This window comes from Trachemys scripta, chromosome 11, assembly GCF_013100865.1.
Source record: "Trachemys scripta elegans isolate TJP31775 chromosome 11, CAS_Tse_1.0, whole genome shotgun sequence".
NCBI lineage: Eukaryota > Metazoa > Chordata > Testudines > Emydidae > Trachemys > Trachemys scripta.
In genome coordinates this window covers 68,218,595-68,236,016 of record NC_048308.1, presented here as the reverse complement: position 1 = coordinate 68,236,016, position 17,422 = coordinate 68,218,595, and positions in this window count along the sequence as shown.

Genomic DNA, 17,422 nt, shown 5'->3' with positions numbered 1-17,422 from the left:
AGAGCAGGATGTCTTATTTGTTCACTATTGCAGTGGTAGATTCCATTTCTATTGTTATAGTAAAATATAATACACCCATCGCATAACTGCATTGGCAAGATTCTCATATGCTGACTGCCCTAAAAGAAGTCAGCACTTAATATGAATAGAATAAATACCACATAAAATAGTTCTACATCTCATCTGCAAGTGTTTCACCAGCATCACGGACCAAAGGTCCATTCAAGTCAATGGGAGTTTTGCTGTTGACTTTGGGGCGTATTTTCATGAGCTTAGCACCAATAGAGAGCACTGGATTCTCCAAAGTGCTCAGCAGAGAACGCGTTCGGTTCTTTTGAAAGTCTGGCTACTAATCTTGGTGCCTAAATGGGAACTGAGCTTTTTTGAGAATCTAACCCTAAAAGTTGCAGGAAGCCACTAAACCCGTTGGTATTAAAGAATCTACAGTTGCCAACAGCTATCACAGTGTTACCTGAGACTGTTTCCTCAAGGTTCATATCAGGAGGGGATGCCTCATGGAAGGCTTCTTGTAGGTCCAGAAATCCACACTGGGCAGTTGTTTGGCCCGGGAAGAGAGGCCTGCTAAATTTCTCCCTAAACACAGCCCTCCCCCCAGGTGACATCATCTTTTTGCAGCTCTCTGTATGTGGTTGGGGAACCAGACAGACACCAGCTGTGGAAAGCCTGCTAGAAAAGGACATAAAGGCACAGGACCTCGGCACACGTGCCCTGGTGTCCCTCAGAGGCATCTCAGCCCAGCCAAATGTTTTGTAAGCCAATCCCATGGCCTGTTCTGCAGGGAAGCAAATCCCACCCTTCTGATGGGACTGTTGGAAAGAGAGCTTCACAAATAAACCCTCACAGGTGTCTCCTCCCTTGAGCCCTTTCCCATGCTTTTTCCAATAAGGGGGGGAGGGGCTGTGATATGGCCTACAGTTATGTCACATTTTATCAAATCTGGCCCTGTGTCGAGTGGAATGTGTAACCCTTCCCAGCCATACTAGCCTTCAGTCTCAGTGGCATTAAGGGGTAACTGATGAGGATCAGCTAGAAACTGACATATTTTGCCACCATAAAAAATAAGTTGGATATTTCACAGAGTTTTGTACCAGACCTCAAAATCCTGCTAGATCAGTCTTATGTCCAGAAACTTTTTTTCCCCCCAGCCAGGGCCCACCAGAGGCTGTCCACACAGTAGCTGGGAGGTGTAAATCATAGAATAGAATATCAGGGTTGGAAAAGGACCTCAGGAGGTATCTAGTCCAACCCCCTGCTCAAAGCAGGCCCAATCCCCAGACAGATTTTTTGCCCCAGATCCATAAATAAGGATTGAACTCATAACCTGGGTTTAGTAGACCAATGCTCAAACCACTGAGCTATCCCTCCAAATCCCAGCTGGGGTAGACATACATGCACTGGTTCCATTTGAGCTAGCACCTAAACATAGGCTGACCATATTTCCCCGGGCTGAATACGGGACACCTGGTAAAATTACTCCTATTCAAGCGAGTTCAATGGAAAGAACTATGCAGTACAAATGTTCAAATTAATTAAAAAGAAATACTGCATAGTCGGATTCTTTTTATTTATCTTTAAGGCTTTAGGGTTCACAGAGGGAGGCGTGATACACACACACTCCCGTACACCTCTCTCACACGGGGGGGGCTGACCGACCAACCAGGCCCTCCCTGCCCAGCGCTCTCTGCCCTCCATGCCTGGCTTGGCCCCCGGGATGGACCCGCCTCTCCTAGAACCTGATGCCGCGTCTTCCCGAGGCAACACGCGCCTCTCCCCTGCCCAGATTTCTGCCAGGGTTCATACCAGAAAGTGGCCGGCAGCAGCCTTTCCGCACGGTGCGAGAGGGAAGGGATGGAAGCTGCTTCCAGCCACAGAGCAGAGGGTGTGGGGGAGGGATGACCTGGCCTGTGTTTTTGCAGATGTCATCTCTTCTCTCTCCACCCCTCTCCTGTGCCTGGAAGCAGCTTGTCCCTTCCTGCCTGCACAATGCCAAAAGGCAGCCAACACCTCCAGGCTGCTGTTGGCCACTGACATAACCCAGCCCACTCCTGTCCCCCAGCTACAGCGCAGGCAGGAAGGGGTTAAGCCCTAAGGATGCATTGTGCACCGGGGCCCAGGGAACCTGACTGCGGGGGCTTCAGTGAACTGGCCAGAAAGGTGGCTCAGCAGCAGAGGGTGCCTAGGGGACGGAGCAGCCCTGCGCTCCCTGGGGGCAGGACCTAGGGCAGGGAGGGGAGGGGGAAGAGGATGCTAAGCCACGGCCTGGGGGGCTGCTGTGGAGTCTGCAGGGTTGGGGTGCGAACAGGCTGGAAATCGCTTTCTCCACCACCACCCCTCTGCCACTCCAGAGGTGAGCCGAGGGGCAGAGAGGCTTCCCTGTGCCAGCGCTGTGTGGGGATTTGGCACACACAGCGCTCGGCTCCTCCTGGCCAGAGGGTCTTGGGCTTTCCCGGGGCTCCGGCCCAGCCAGAGGTAGAGGGGGAAAGAAGGAGCCTGCAGGCCAGGCTGTTGGTGAGCTCAGCGCTCCGACCAGGGGCTGGTTCTCTGCACAGCGCTGGGAGCAGGACACGCCCCGCTGGGGGGGATATGGAGGAGCAGCGGGGCTTGGGCTGTGAAGGGGCAAAGCAGGGAGAGGACAGCGAGATGGGGGCACATAAAGGGTCGATGGGTGGGCAGCAGAGGTGACATGTAACCAGCCCCCGCCTGGTGCCTGCCCACACTCACCAGCCACGGCACCTTGCAGTGCACAGCCAGTGCCGGCCAGAAATGGGACAGGGGACGGGGCCCTGCTGGCCAAAACCCAGAATGCAGCAGGGGCTGCGCTGACGGGACCAGCATGGGACACGGCCGGCCCTGTGTGCTGCAGCTTTGCCCCGCCACCAGCCTTGCACACCTGTCCCCACCGTTGGCAACTGGACTCCCCCCACTCACCGCTGGTGGGCAGGCAGCTGGCGAGAAGGGATCTGGCCAGCAGCAGGACCCACAAGTACTGATGGGGAGGAGACAGAAAATACGGGACAATTTGCCCGTTTTTAAGAAAAAAGTTGGAACACCTGCAGGAGGGCTTAAATACGGGACTGTCCCTTTAAAAACAGGACGTCTGGTCATCCTCCTGAAACATAGCAGTGGGGCTGCAGAGGCATGGACTAGCCACCTGAATACATACCCGGGGGGTGGATGGGATTGTACTCAGGTGGTCAGCCCTCTTTGCTGCCCGTGCTGGCCCAGCCACACAGTTATTTTTCAGTGCTCGCTTGAGCAGAGCTAACATGTGTATGCGTACCTGAGCTGGGACTTAAACCTGCCACTGGCTGTGTTGATGTACCCTTAGGCTGCCAGCTATCAGCTGTGCCCTGATCCTGCAATGGGGCTCCACGCAGGCATATTTCATTGAAGGATCAAGGCCTAATACTTAGACCAAATGACGAGAAATCATCCATTCCAGAATAGCTCTGGACTGAGACCCCTAGTCTAAATGTAACTCACTCAATAAAAGCATCTCATCAGCAACTCCTTGGCTCGTGTGTTATACACACACACACTCTCTCTCTCTCTCTCTCTCTCCTCATTTATTTGTTGGGGACAGACAATGCCCGCAACTCCCCCACCCCCAAGCCAAGCAGGGATGAAATGCTTCTGAAAAGGCTTAGAGAACCCAATGGCTCTCAGGGAAGTGGAGTCTGAAGGCCAACAATGATCTGGCTTTGTAGGACACAGCATGGGAACAGAAGACATTTGCTATTCTGAGCTGCAGCAAACAGGCGTGATTGAGGAGTCAATCAGATGTCTTACCCCAGACTGCAGCAGCACCTGCCTTGTTATGTTGTTTAAACTGCTTTTATACCCACTGTAGCAGGCTGCAGCCCTGAAGGCAGCTTCTCACAGCTGGTCCCTTTAAATTGCTCACAGCCACTTCCACCTAGGCTAACAACACAGTCTTTCAAAATACACTCTCAACACAACCCAAAACCTTCATGACAAAGTCCTTTCCTTTCACGCATCCCTGCAGCCTTTGTCCATGACTTGGAGGCCAGGTCATACCACCTCAGCCCTTTCCCCCTTAGGCAGGCGTAGGTCAGCCATCCTTCCCATGCCACCATCCCTCCCATCATGAGGGAAGAGGCAGCTTATGTGCTGCTCTTCCCCAGAACTTATCCTGATTGGCTAAGAGAGAAGGGACCCTAGTCTCATCCTACAATACAAGGTTCCTGATCCCAGGTCCTTAAAGAAACAGTAGCCTGCGTTTTCCCAGCCACTTACTAGCATCCTGGGACCATTCCTGCTACACAGCACTGCCTCTGCCATTCCTTAAGCCCTCATCTGCTCTACAATCCCTGGAATGGACCAATCTGGTCTCCCTGACTTCCCCCGCTGGTCATAGGGGGCCAATATAACCTTACACTCAGCATGTACAATTGATAAAGACAGGACACATTGTCATCTTCATCCTACATAAAAGCCAATCGTTAAAACTGGGGAAGGATCTCTAAACAAGCACCCCAGACTTGGGGGAAATTTGCCTCTGGATGTTGCTCCAAACATCGGCTGGGGGAAAACCCAAAATAAACTGATCTGATCACCCCTTAACCTTTGCACCTTGGGCTAAAACTGAAAAAGAGCCTGATGCAAAACATATAGACGTCAATGGAAAGACATCCATAGACTTTAGAATCATTGGCTCACGCCAAAAGCTAGCAAACGAATATGACTCAGGCTACGTCCTCACTACGGGGGGAGGGGGGAATGTCGATTTAAGATACGCAAATTCAGCTACGTGAATAGCGTAGCTGAATTCGACGTATCGGAGCCGACTTACCCCGCTGTGAGGACGGTGGCAAATCGACCTCCGCGGCTCCCCCGTCGACGGCGCTTACTCCCACCTCTGCTGGTGGAGTAGAAGTGTCGATTCGGGGATTGATTGTCACGTCCCATCGAGACGCAATAATTCAATCCTCGAGAGATCGATTTCTACCCGCCGATTTAGGCGGGTAGTGTAGACCTGCCCTCAGAAGTGATGCATGACACATAAGGACAAAAAGGAAAGGCCATTGGACTCATTAAACTGAATGACGTTGAGACTCTGGCAAAGTAACTGCTCAACTACGTATTCCTAACCAGGGCCAGGAATACCATCCAGACTTCCCGGATGTACTGTCCTTTCTGGAATACAGCTGGATGCTGGATACATTGAAATTGTTTGTAAAACAAACGATGGTCGCTTCCTCCCCGAGTTTTTTCCGAGTTGACAAAAATAATCACACCAACATTTAATACGATCATAAATTATGGGCCAAATCCTCAGCTGGTGACTTCAGTGAATTACACCAGCTGAAACTCTGGCCTTGTATCGACACCCACAGTACAAGCTCCCAAAAGCACTTTCACAAACAAACAGGCCCAGACGCTCAGCTGGCGTGACTCAGTAAAGCTCCACTGAAGTCAATGGCGTTGTCTTGGCATACAGAAGTGGAACATCTGGCCTGTATGATCTATGGTGTTGCTTTATAGAATGCACATTTCCTGAAACTTTTTTGCATTTTCATTTGGTTAGAATGCAATTTTCCTTCATTTATCAGCTCTTCGTTCCACAACATTCAGACCAATCCAATCCTGCAGTCCCTATGTGGGCAAAACACCTCATTCACTGCTTAGATCATAACAAAGCTGGGGAAAAAAATCAAAGGTCATTTTTCTGAAAGAAATAGAATTTTTGAAGTGTTCAAAATGGATCCAGTTTCAGGGGAAAGACATATTTTGCATTTTCTCCATTTTCTTCTCTGGGCGTATTATCAAAATTTCCATGAGGTTTTCAAAAGTTTCAGAAAGAAACATTGACAAAAAGGCTGAACAACTTTAAGGAAAAGATTTTTTGACAATGTCAGTAACTTTTCACCAAAAAATTGCCCTTTAAAAAAATACTTCCAACCAGTTGTATTTCAGAATGAAAAAGGCCTGCAAGATTAGGATCTCTAGTTTCTGGTTTCCATTTGGGCAGCATCATTTGTCTGTTCACTGAAGTTAGCCTTTGGCAACAAAAGACAGACTGGGGCTTATTGGGCCAAACCCCTGTAACTCTATTAAGATCAGTGGAGTTACACCAAATTACACCAGATAAGGATCTAGCCCATTGTCATTCTATTAGCCATGCTTAGCTCCCTATAATGGGACACTCTCCACCTCAATCCTTATGTGCCATAGAAACCTCACAAAAACCTCTTGCATCTGAAGAACTGAGGTTCTTACCCACGAAAGCTTATGCTCCCAATACTTCTGTTAGTCTTAAAGGTGCCACAGGACCCTCTGTTGCTTTTTACAGATTCAGACTAACACGGCTACCCCTCTGATACTAGAAACCTCACAGACTCACTTCAACAAACAATCAGTGAGGCCACTGCATGATTGACGTGCTAAGGGAGCACTCAAGGAAGAAAAGGACATTGCAGAGAAGATAAATGAATTCTTTGCATTGGTCTGTACTGCAGAGGATGTGAGGGACATTCCCACACCTGAGCCAATCTTTTTAGGGGACAAATCTGAGGATCTGTCCCAGAATGAGGTGTCGACAGAACAAATTGATAAATTAAACAGTACAAATACCAGACGGTATTCACCCAAGAGTTCTGAAGGAACTCAAATATGAAATTGCGGAAATACTAACTGTGGTATGTAATCTATTGCTGAAATCAGCCTCTGTACCAGATGACTGGAGGACAGATAATGTAACGCTGATTTTTTTAAAAAGGTTCCCAAGGCAATCTGGGCAATTACAGGCTGGTAAGACTAACTTCACTATCAGGCAAATTGGTTGAAATACAGTAAAGAACAGAATTATCAGACATATAGATGAACATGATATATTGGAAAAGAATCAACACGGTTTATGTAAATGGAAATCATGCCACACCAATATATTAGTATTCTTTGAGGGTGTCAATGAGCATGTGGATAAGAGTGATCCAGTTGATATAGCTGGACTTTCAGAAAGCCTTTGACAAAGTCCCATGCCAAAGGCTCTTAAGCAAAATAAACAGTCCTGGGATAAGAGAGAAGGTCCTGTCATGGATCAGTAACTGGTTAAAAGACAGGATACAAAGGGTAGGAATAAATGGTCAGTTTTCACAGTGGAGAGAAATATATAGCAAGGTCCCCAAGTATCAGTACTGGGACCTGTGCTGTTCAAGATCTTCATAAACGATTTGGAAAAGGGGTAAATAGTGACGTGGCAAAGCTTGCAGATAATACAAAATTATTCAGGATAGATACGACCAAAGCTGATGGCAGAGAGTTACAAAGGGCTCTCACCAAACTGGGTTTCTGGGCAACAAAATAGCAGAGGAAATTCAATGTTGATAAAGTAATGCACATTGGAAAACAAAATGCCAACTAGACTTACAAAGTGATGGGATCTAAATTAGCTCTTATGACTCAGGAAAAAAATCTTGGCGTCATCATGGATAGTTCTCTGAAAATATCCACTTACTGTGCAGTGGCAGTGAAAAAAGCGAACAGAATATCAGGAACCATTAGGAAAGGGTTAGATAATAAGACAGAAAATATCATAATGCCACTATATAAATCCATGATATGCCCACAACTTAACACTGTGTTCCATTCTTGTCGCCCCATCTCAAAATAGATATATTAGAACTGGAAAAAGTACAGAGAAGGACAACCAAAATGATGAGGGGTATGGAACAGTTACATATAAGAAGAGATTAAAAAGACTGGGACTGTTTAGCTTAGAAAAGAGACTGCTAAAGGGCATATGATCTAGGTCAGTGGTTTTCGAACTTTTTTCTTGGCGACTCAGTTGAAGAAAATTGTTGATGCCCATGACCCAACAGAGCTGGGGGTGAGGGGTTTGGGGTGTGGGAGGGGCTTAGGGCTGGGGCAGGGGGTTGGAGTGGGGTGCGGGAGTGGGGCAGGGCTCTGGCCTGGGGGGGAGGCTCTAGGGTGGGGTCGGGGATGAGAGGTTTGGGGTGCAGGAGGGGGCTCTGGGTTTGGAGGGGGCTCAGGTCTGGGGCTGGGGCAGGGGATTGGGGCATGAGTTTACCTCAGGTGGCTCCTGGACAGCAGTCCAGCAGGGGTGCTAAGACAGGCTTCCTGCCTGTCCTGGTACCGCAGATCGTGTTGCGCCCCGGAAGCGGCCAGCAGCAGGTCCAGTTCCTAGGCAGAGGCATGCAAGCAGCACCGCTCCACCCACAGCTCCCATTGGCCAGGAACCGGCCAATGAGAGTGTGGCGCTGGTGCTCAGAATGGGGCAGCGCGTGGAGTCCCGTGGTCCCCCGCCTAGGAACCGGACCTGCTGCTGGCCACTTCCGGGGCACAGCGTGGTGTCAGAACAGGTAGGGACTAGCCTGCCTTAGCCTGGCAGCACCGCCGATGGGATTTTTAACGGCCCGGTCGGCGGTGCTGACCTGAGCCGCCGCGACCCAGTGCCTTCCATTCCGCAACCCAGTACTGCAACCCACAGTTTGAAAACCACTGATCTAGGTCTATAAAATCATGAATGATATGGTGAAAGAGAACAGGGAAGTGTTATTTACCACTTCATATAAGACAAGAACCAGGGGTCACCCAATGAAACTAAAGGCAACAGGTTTAAAACAAACATAAGGTACTACATCTTCATACAACGCACAGTTGTTGGCAGGGGATGTTTCCAGGGGAACTTGTTGCCAGGGGATGTTGTGAAGGCCAGAAGTGTAACTGGGTTCAAAAAAGAATTAGATAAATTGATGGAGGATAGGTTCATCAATGGCTATTAGCCAAGATGGTCAGGGACATAACCCCATGCTCTGGGTGTCCCTAAACCTCTGACTTTCAGAAGCTGGGACTGGATGACAGGGGATGGATCCCTCAAAAATGGCCCTGTTCTGTTGATTCCCTCTGAAGCATCTGGTACTGGCCACTGTCGGCAAACAGGATATGGGGTTAGATGGACCACTGGTCTTACCCAGTATGGCTGTTCTTATGAGTGGCAACTTTGTGTGATTTATCTACATTCCCATCACCAGCACCAACACAGTCCCATGCAGCAATATTATATACAGTGCTTCTCTTCCTTTAGCCCTTTCCCACAGGGCTAGGGACAAACAGAGATGAGCACAAACTGGGCTCAACTAACTTGCATTTCCCCATTGGTACTTCCTTTCTGTCCTCCTTATACCCTTCAGCTGATGGACCAATTGGCTCATCCAACCTCCCAGCCTGACCACCCAATTAATTTGAACATCCCCACTCAGCCTTCTCCAGGAGAGCTGATTGATTCCTAAGGGTACATCTGCCCTGGAACGAAAGACCCGTCGCACAGCTGGGAGCTGGGGCTGCAGAGCTAAAAATTGCTGTGCAGACGTTCAGGCACCGGCTGGAGCCTGGGATCTGAGACCCGCCCCCTCACAGGGTCCCAGCACTTGGAGTCAAGCCTGAGCCCATGAGACCAAGGCAGCTGACCTGGGCCAGCTGTGGGTGTTTAATTGCTAGTCAGATGTACCCTAAGTGACCAGAAAGCTGGTTCACCTGCCAACTCCCAGTACTGTCACACTCCCCCAAACTAAATATTTTGGAAAAAGCAACAGAGGGTCCTGTGGCACCTTTGAGACTAATATTTTGGATCCTTTATAATATCATTATTTTAACAGATCTCATTCTAACAGAACATGGTGTGACAGGTTGGATCACAGAAACCCCCTTGGGAGCTGCCACCTGATGTGCCAAGACTACTTCTGCCCCTGCTTTCCCTGCCAAGCTCGGGACCCCAGCACCCTGTCTTGTTGAGCCAGACACGCCCGTCTGCTCCAACACAAACCCAGGGTCTGAATTACTTGCCCCGAAGTTGCAGACTTGACTGAAAGCAGCTTACAGAAGTGTTCTTGTCTTTAACACTCAGATGCCCAACTCCCAATGGGGTCTAAAACCCAAATAAATCTGTTTTACCCTGTATAAAAGTTATACAGGGTAAATTCATAACTTGTTCGCCCTCTATGACACTGCTAGAGAAATATGCACAGCTGTTTCCCCTTCCCACCCCCACCTGCCGGCATTAGCACATACTCTGGGTTAATTAATAAGTAAAAAGTGGTTTTATTAAATACAGAAAGTAGGATTTAAGTGGTTCCAAGTAGTAACAGACAGAACAAAGTGAATTACCAAGCAAAATAAAACATGGAAATCTATGCCTAATACAGTAATACAACTGAGTACAGATAATATCTCACCCTGAAAGATATTTCAATACGTTTCTTTCACAGACTGGACGCCTTCCTAGTCTGCGCACAATCTTTTCCCCAGTACAGCCCTTGTTCCAGCTCAGGTGGTAGCTAGGGGATTCGTCATGATGGCTCTCCCCTTTGTTCCATTCCACCCATTTATATATCTTTTGCATAAGGCGGGAATCCTTTGTCCCTCTCTGGGTTCCCATTCCCTCCTTCTAAATGGAAAAGCACCAGTTTAAAGATGGATTCCAGTTCAGGTGACATGATCACATGTCACTGTAAGACTTCATTACCCACTTGCCAGCACACACGTATACAGGGAGACTTACAAGTAAAACAGAGCCATCTGCAGACAATTGTCCTGGTTAATGGGAGTCATCAAGATTCCAAACCACCATTAATGGCCCACACTTTGCATAATTACAATAGGCACTGAGAGTTATATTTCATATTTCTAGTTTCAGATACAAGAGTGATACCTTTATACAAATAGGATGACCACACTCAGTAGATTATAAGCTTTGTAATGATACCTTACAAGAGACCTTTTGGATGAAGCATATTCCAGTTACATTAGCATAGTTTCATAAAATCATATAGAGTGCAACATCACACATGGTTTTATCTACCACCAAGAGCCCCAGTCCCTACCCAAAGGCTGAATAAAATCATACTGGAAACTGTGGAAATAGTTGTTGATTAAGACAGGGAGGTAGCAATGGCCTTTAGTGCAGATTGCAATGAACTCTGCAAATTTCCATCCTAAAGGAATATAGAATCATAGAAATGTAGGGCTAGAAGAGACCTCAAGAAGTGATCAAGTCCAGCCTCCAGTGCAGAGATAGGACCTAGCCTAGACCATCCTTGGCAGGTGTTTGGCCAATCAGTCCTTAAAAGCCTCCAATCATAGGGATTCTGTAACCACCTTTATAGTTAGTAAGTTTTTCCTAATATCTTACCTAAATTTCCCTTGCTGCGGATGAAGCCCATTACTTTTAGTCCTACCTTCAGTGGACATGGAGCACAATTAATCCCTGTCCTCTTTATAACAGCCCTTCACACATTTAAAGGTCTTTATCATGTCACCCTTCAGTCTTCTTTTCTCAAGACCAAACATGCCCAGTTTTTAATACTTTTCCTCATAGGTCAGGTTTTCTAAACCTTTTCTCATGTGTGTTGCTGTGCTTTGGACTCTCTTCAGTTTGTCCACATATTCTCTAAAGTGTGGCACCCAGAACTGGACACAGCACTCCAGCTGAGGCCCTGTCAGTGCCAAACAGAACAGGACAATTACCTCCTGTGTCTTACATATGACATTCCTGTTAATACAGCCTTTTTTGCAACTGCATCCCATTGTTGATTCATTTTCAATTTGTGACCCACTATACCCCCCCAGACCCTTTTCAGCAGTGCGACCACCTAGCCAGCTATTTCCCAATTTGTAGTTGTGCAGTTGATTTTTCCTTCTGAAGCATAGTAATTTGGACTTGTCTTTATTGAATTTCATCTTGTTGATTTCAGACCAATTCTCCAATTTGTCCAGGTCACTTTGAATTCTAGTCCTGTCCTCCAAGCTAGTGACCCCTCCCAGTTTGGTGTCATCTGCAAATTTGATAAGCATACTGTCCATTCCATTATCTAAGTCATTAATGAAAATATTGAATAGTACCTACCCCTGTGGGACTCCACTAGATACACCCTCCCAGTCTGACAGCACACCATTGCTAACTACTCTTTGAATTCTGTCTTTCAACCAATTGTGCACCCACCTTATAGTAGTTTCATTTAGACCACATTTCCCTAGTTTTTTTATGAGACTGTCATGTGGGATTTTGTGAAAAGTCTTACTACAATCAAGATATACTATGAGACTACTCCAAATCATATGCACTACCAACTTTGATTCGCTTTTCCATAGTTCCAACATTTTATATCCTTTTTTTATTCCTGTATTTTCTGGCTCTGTCTAGTAGGACAGTAGCACACCTTCATGAGCTGTGGGATGGCAGAAGCTAGTTTAGGTTCCATGGGGGAAGTGCCACATTAGACAGTCATTGGCTGACACCCTTTTGCTGGTGGCAGAGTACCTAGCTCAGGTACCATATAGGAATGACATTTGTGAGACTGAGATGTCATCTCAGTCCTCGATGTCCTACATGGGAGCAGGTTTCTCTCCAGCTGACTGACTGACAGTCAGTCAGGAAAGAAATTTGAAGGCGGTATCACCCAAAGCAGGCTCTCTTTGGCTGAGAGTTCCATTCTGGTGCTGTGATTACTTCCTTAGCCCTTGATGCAAACAGTATTGCAAGAGTGCCACCATTATGGAAAAATCTTCCTCAGAAATGAGTGGTGAGGAACTGTCACCCCTCTCAAAAAAACCATGATCATTGCCAGGGAAGAGTTGGGCAGCAGTTCATCCATCTCCTCACTGGGTGTAACATAGGGTGTTCCCACTGCCCTAAGTTTGCTATGCCCCCCCGGGGCTGCGAGTCATGAGTGAAGAGACATGCAATCCAACAGCCGGGAGCTGCGGAAAGGCAGGGAAGCAGTGAGATCATTTGCTTAAACTCCCTTCCCCTGACTAGTTCCATTTGGGAACTCCCTGCTGTGGAACTGCAGTCTGCTTGTTTAGTTTTGGTTTATGTGGTTTGCTGATCTTTCCCCTGGGTAGGTGGTTCTGTTGCAGAGCCAGCATCACTGGCCTTCTGAGCTATTGTGTTGCTGATTTGTTAATATTATTACACACTTTGTTCCAGAATCAGTTTCTAAGTTCTGTTTTAAAGCTGGACTCCACGACTGACATGATCAGGTGAACATTTAATTACCAATATGATCAATTTCATCTAATTCCATATAGGTGGGAGATGGGCCCAGACCTAAACCTTAGGCCCAAAGACTCCTAATCTTTGAAGTTTAGATCCAGAGTTACCAGTTGGCCTCTTCTATCTGTAAAATAAGCAGAACCAAATTCCTAGAACCAAACACCCGTGAACTCTGGGGAGGTTCAGATCTAGACCCAAACTAGGCAGCTCAGGATCATTTTTAACAGAGAGGATGGGTAGCTTTCCCCTGAGTTAGATAGTTAGGGCCTTATTCTCTATATTTTGAATGACCAGAGCCAGTGTTCAGCCAATGCCTTGGATATGAGCCCATCCAAAGTCAGATCCCTACTTCCCAGGTTACTCTGAAAAAAGGACAGTGCACAAGAGCGAGAAAGAGAGAGAGAGAGAATCTCTTTCTTCAAGCATTGAAGGGGCAATATAAATTTAAGATTAGGCTCCAATAAGGACACAAAGTAGTCTTTGGGCTTGATTCTCCTTTCACAATAGTGTAGAGGAGGACCAACTCAAGCGAGTTACGCTAGTGTAAAACTGATATACATCAGAGAAGAATCAGACCCCTTATTTTTTTTATCTTTGTAAAATTCTCTTGCAACCACTACCCTCTTGTGGTGAGTTTTCATCACTGCTCCAAGTTAATTTTTTTCATTTTCTTATTTTAAAGTGAATAACAGAGATAAATATAGCATAAATGCATGGTACAGACACTCAGGAACTTGTTCTGACCTTTATTGTTCCAATTCAGAAAGGAATTATTTATTTTTAAAAAGAATATATGGTCCCTTTCTCTTTGTATGAACAGGTGCCCAGTATGAGAAGGTATTCCCCCTAACCTCAATGACCTAATTCACAGCTGGCATAAGAAGGAACAATTCTTACCCCATTTGGTGAGTTTGGCCCATGATACATATTGTTCAGAACCCAGGGCCTGAAACCCCGCCCCCCCCTCCCAGAAGTCAATTAAAAGACTCCCTTTGACTTCAGTGGGCTTTGGGTCAGGCTCATAAGGCATGGTGGTTTGATATGTCTCCCCAAAGAACTAGCTCTGGGGAAACACACTAGTCAGCAGAGTTAATACGGCCCTGTAAGGAAACCATGTGGATGTGAATACACTGGAGGACTGTTAGCAACATGTGCAAAGCGTGCTATGAGAAATCTTGTGGACATCTCTGCTGACTGATTTTGGAGATTCGACAGTAGCACCTGGTAAGCCTCCCTGCCTATAGTAACATTGTGTACAGAGCAGAGCACACTGTCCGGATTTGGCAAATAGTCAACTAACACCAAAGTCCACTTGAAGTCAGTGAGCAGTATGGGTGCTGAAGCTCAGCCCCTCCAAAACTCAGGGCCGTAATGGAAGACCACTTGAGCAACCAGTGTGTTGAGTGAATCCTTCCCAATCTGGGAAAGATCAGCCCATGGACAAATGAATCACGCAGAGCCCAAGGCAAATGCTTTGCGCCAAAATTTATAAAAGTGCCCATCCATTTTGGGTGTCCTCCATCAGACATCCTCAGCCCAAGAGCTGAGCACCTGCTGCTCCTATTGACTGCAACTGGAGTGGGGGGTGCTGCAGTACCTTTGAAAACCAAGCTCCAAGGTATCTGAAGCTGGGCACACCAAATCAGTGGACAGTTTGAAAATGTGGGTCTCATTACCTCCACTCATTTTATGCCGTGAGAATTTTAAAGACTGGCAATGTGACGACTCCCCAACGTGTGCTGCTCATAATTCCCCAAAGTCTCTCCATCACTTGACACAGCAAACTCTCTAGCAAACGTTATTGCTCCATAATATAATACATGAAGCAACATTTATGGTGAAGAGTGATCAGGTTCTGCATTTCTCTGACTGCCACAATTACAGTGGGTTTAGAGATGTGTATGACAAGTGGTGAGTTTAAATAAGCAGAAATAGCTGTTGTACAGTAGATGTCCTCATACAGTGACATGCACTTGGGTAAATGAGAAACTCTTGTATGCAATAGACTCATATATTTCAATTCTGTATCCAGAAAGAGGATTTCACAGATGAGCAAAAATATTATCACCCAATAATACTGTGCATAATTCCACCATAGTCTGTGGCCGTCCCCGAGCAATTTGGTCCATTCAAACCATATGACAGCAATCAAGGGGCCTGGTCATATAGCGTTCGGGTCAACTGTCTCATATTGACTAGTGTATCAACCACCCTGACATTCAAAAACGCTACCCCTAGTGCATTGTGGAGAGTCAGTCTATTCTAACACAGTTACTGACAAACTGCCTCATATGGCCACACTAGCTGCTCTTTAATAATACTTGGTCGGTCAGACCACACCTTCCCACTTGGGGAGGGCAGGGGGTAAAGAGGAAGAAGTTGCCTTGAGGTGTTCATTGCTGAGATTTAGCCCTCATTATTCTGCTGGAGGGATGGCAGGGGTTTGGCCAGCTGGACATCAGTTAGGCCAAGCTTTTCCGTGTGAGGACATCAGGCATCTATGCTGGTTCTAAGACTCCAAGCACCACACTGGTGATGAGGCTCCAACAAAGCCAGGGTGGTAGGGCTCCTGCAGCAAGCGGATACCCTGGGGACCACCTTAAGACAGAATCCCCATGAGGAGGGCAGCTACAGAGATGTAATACAGTCTATAGCTGCATCTGGCCTATTTATTCCTCTGTTGGACCACCCCCTGCCTATCTCGTCCAGACACATAGATCTCATCTAAGCTGCACTGAAATCATAGGCGTTGCGTTGATTTACGCCAACAGAGAATTCATATCTATCCTGGTGAAGTAATAGCATATTGTCAGAGGCCCTGATTCAGTAAATTCAGGAAAGCATTTAAGCATATGAAATCAATGGGATCCAAGCACATGCTTATATGCTTTCCAGAATCAGGGCAAGAAGGAAGAGTTTAGGTGAGCCTCTGATCCACATTGCACTGACTTTACCGGAAAGATTCCCACTGACTTAAATGGAAATGGGATTGGGCTCTGAATGAGCTGACCTGACAAACTGGTGCATTACTGGAAATTCTAACAAGAGATACTAGAAGAACTTGTATCCATACATTTGAATTTCCAAGCAGCTTCTGTAGGGGTGGCACCAAGTGCACTGAGCTGAAGAAAACAAAGAGAAAGCCAGATCAATATAGATGCTGGGGATGCAGAGCATGAAGGCAAGATTAGCATTTATTTAGGAATACTGTGGAGTGGTACACAAGCCGGGACAGATGGTAATAGACAGTGCAGCAGCGCCATCACCTGAGGGAAAGATGAGAAGGAGAAGCCAGCCAATTAAAATTCTAAGCAGAAATTCCAGTGTGGGTTCTAATTTTCTCACTAAGCAAATGCAGCAACTGATGGGTAGAAATTCAAATATCCCTCCAGTGCAGACAACTCTCCGAAAGAAAATTGCCCCTCAACTGTTCTTCATTCCTAATATTGCATATAGACTACTGATGTAAAAGTATCACGCATAATATATTAAAGACATGGACAAAGCAGCAGCCAGAATTCACCTCTCTCCAGTGTTTTATATTCTATTTCCGTTCTTTATACAGCACTACAGTGCTGTATGGTGCTTTGACACAGGTGTAGCCCCTGCAAAAGTTACAGTCTGAGGCTCCAATCTTGCAAATAGTTGGAAACATGCTTAAATCTTGGTAGGATCAGGATCCAAGGACCCAGAGCTATGCCATGTGGAAACTGATGAGAATTCAGGACTCTCAGTATCAGGCCCAAAGTTAGTAACTTGGGTGCATTGTATTTTATATTTGTTTCCTTGGCAATGGAGCAGGAGAGAAGTGAATTAGTAGTTGAAAGAAGCAAGACATTAGGAATGACATGAAGGAGGTGAGCAAGGAAGCCTGGCACAACCAGCAGAGGGTGGCAGTATGAAACACAGTGGAATATGGCTCCTAGCATCTTATGATCCATCTTCTCCTATCCAGAAATCTGATCCAGGCAGGCAGGTACGTGTGCTGGATGGAGCCCCAGTGACTTCATTGGGACTCTGTACGGTGTAAGGTCTGTCTGTGTGGGGCAAACTGTAGAGTTAGCGCAAACCCTTGATACAAGGGAGCATAAAGAAAAGGCACTCAGTCTCTTGAGATGTCGTAATGTCACTTATTCTTGTTGTTGAAAGAGTCCCTGGGTAGACAAGACATGAATTACCAATGTGATTAGAAATAAGACGGAGAGTGGGAGTGGGAGGAACCCTTAACAAAATGCAGGCCTTCTTTATCAATCATAAAAGAACAAACCAGAATAAAAATATACATGCTATGGTGGAATTAGCCTATAGAGCTATGGGGTGATAGGGACTCTCAGGTGGAGTGGGAGGCAGTTAGTGAGAGGCTCTCAA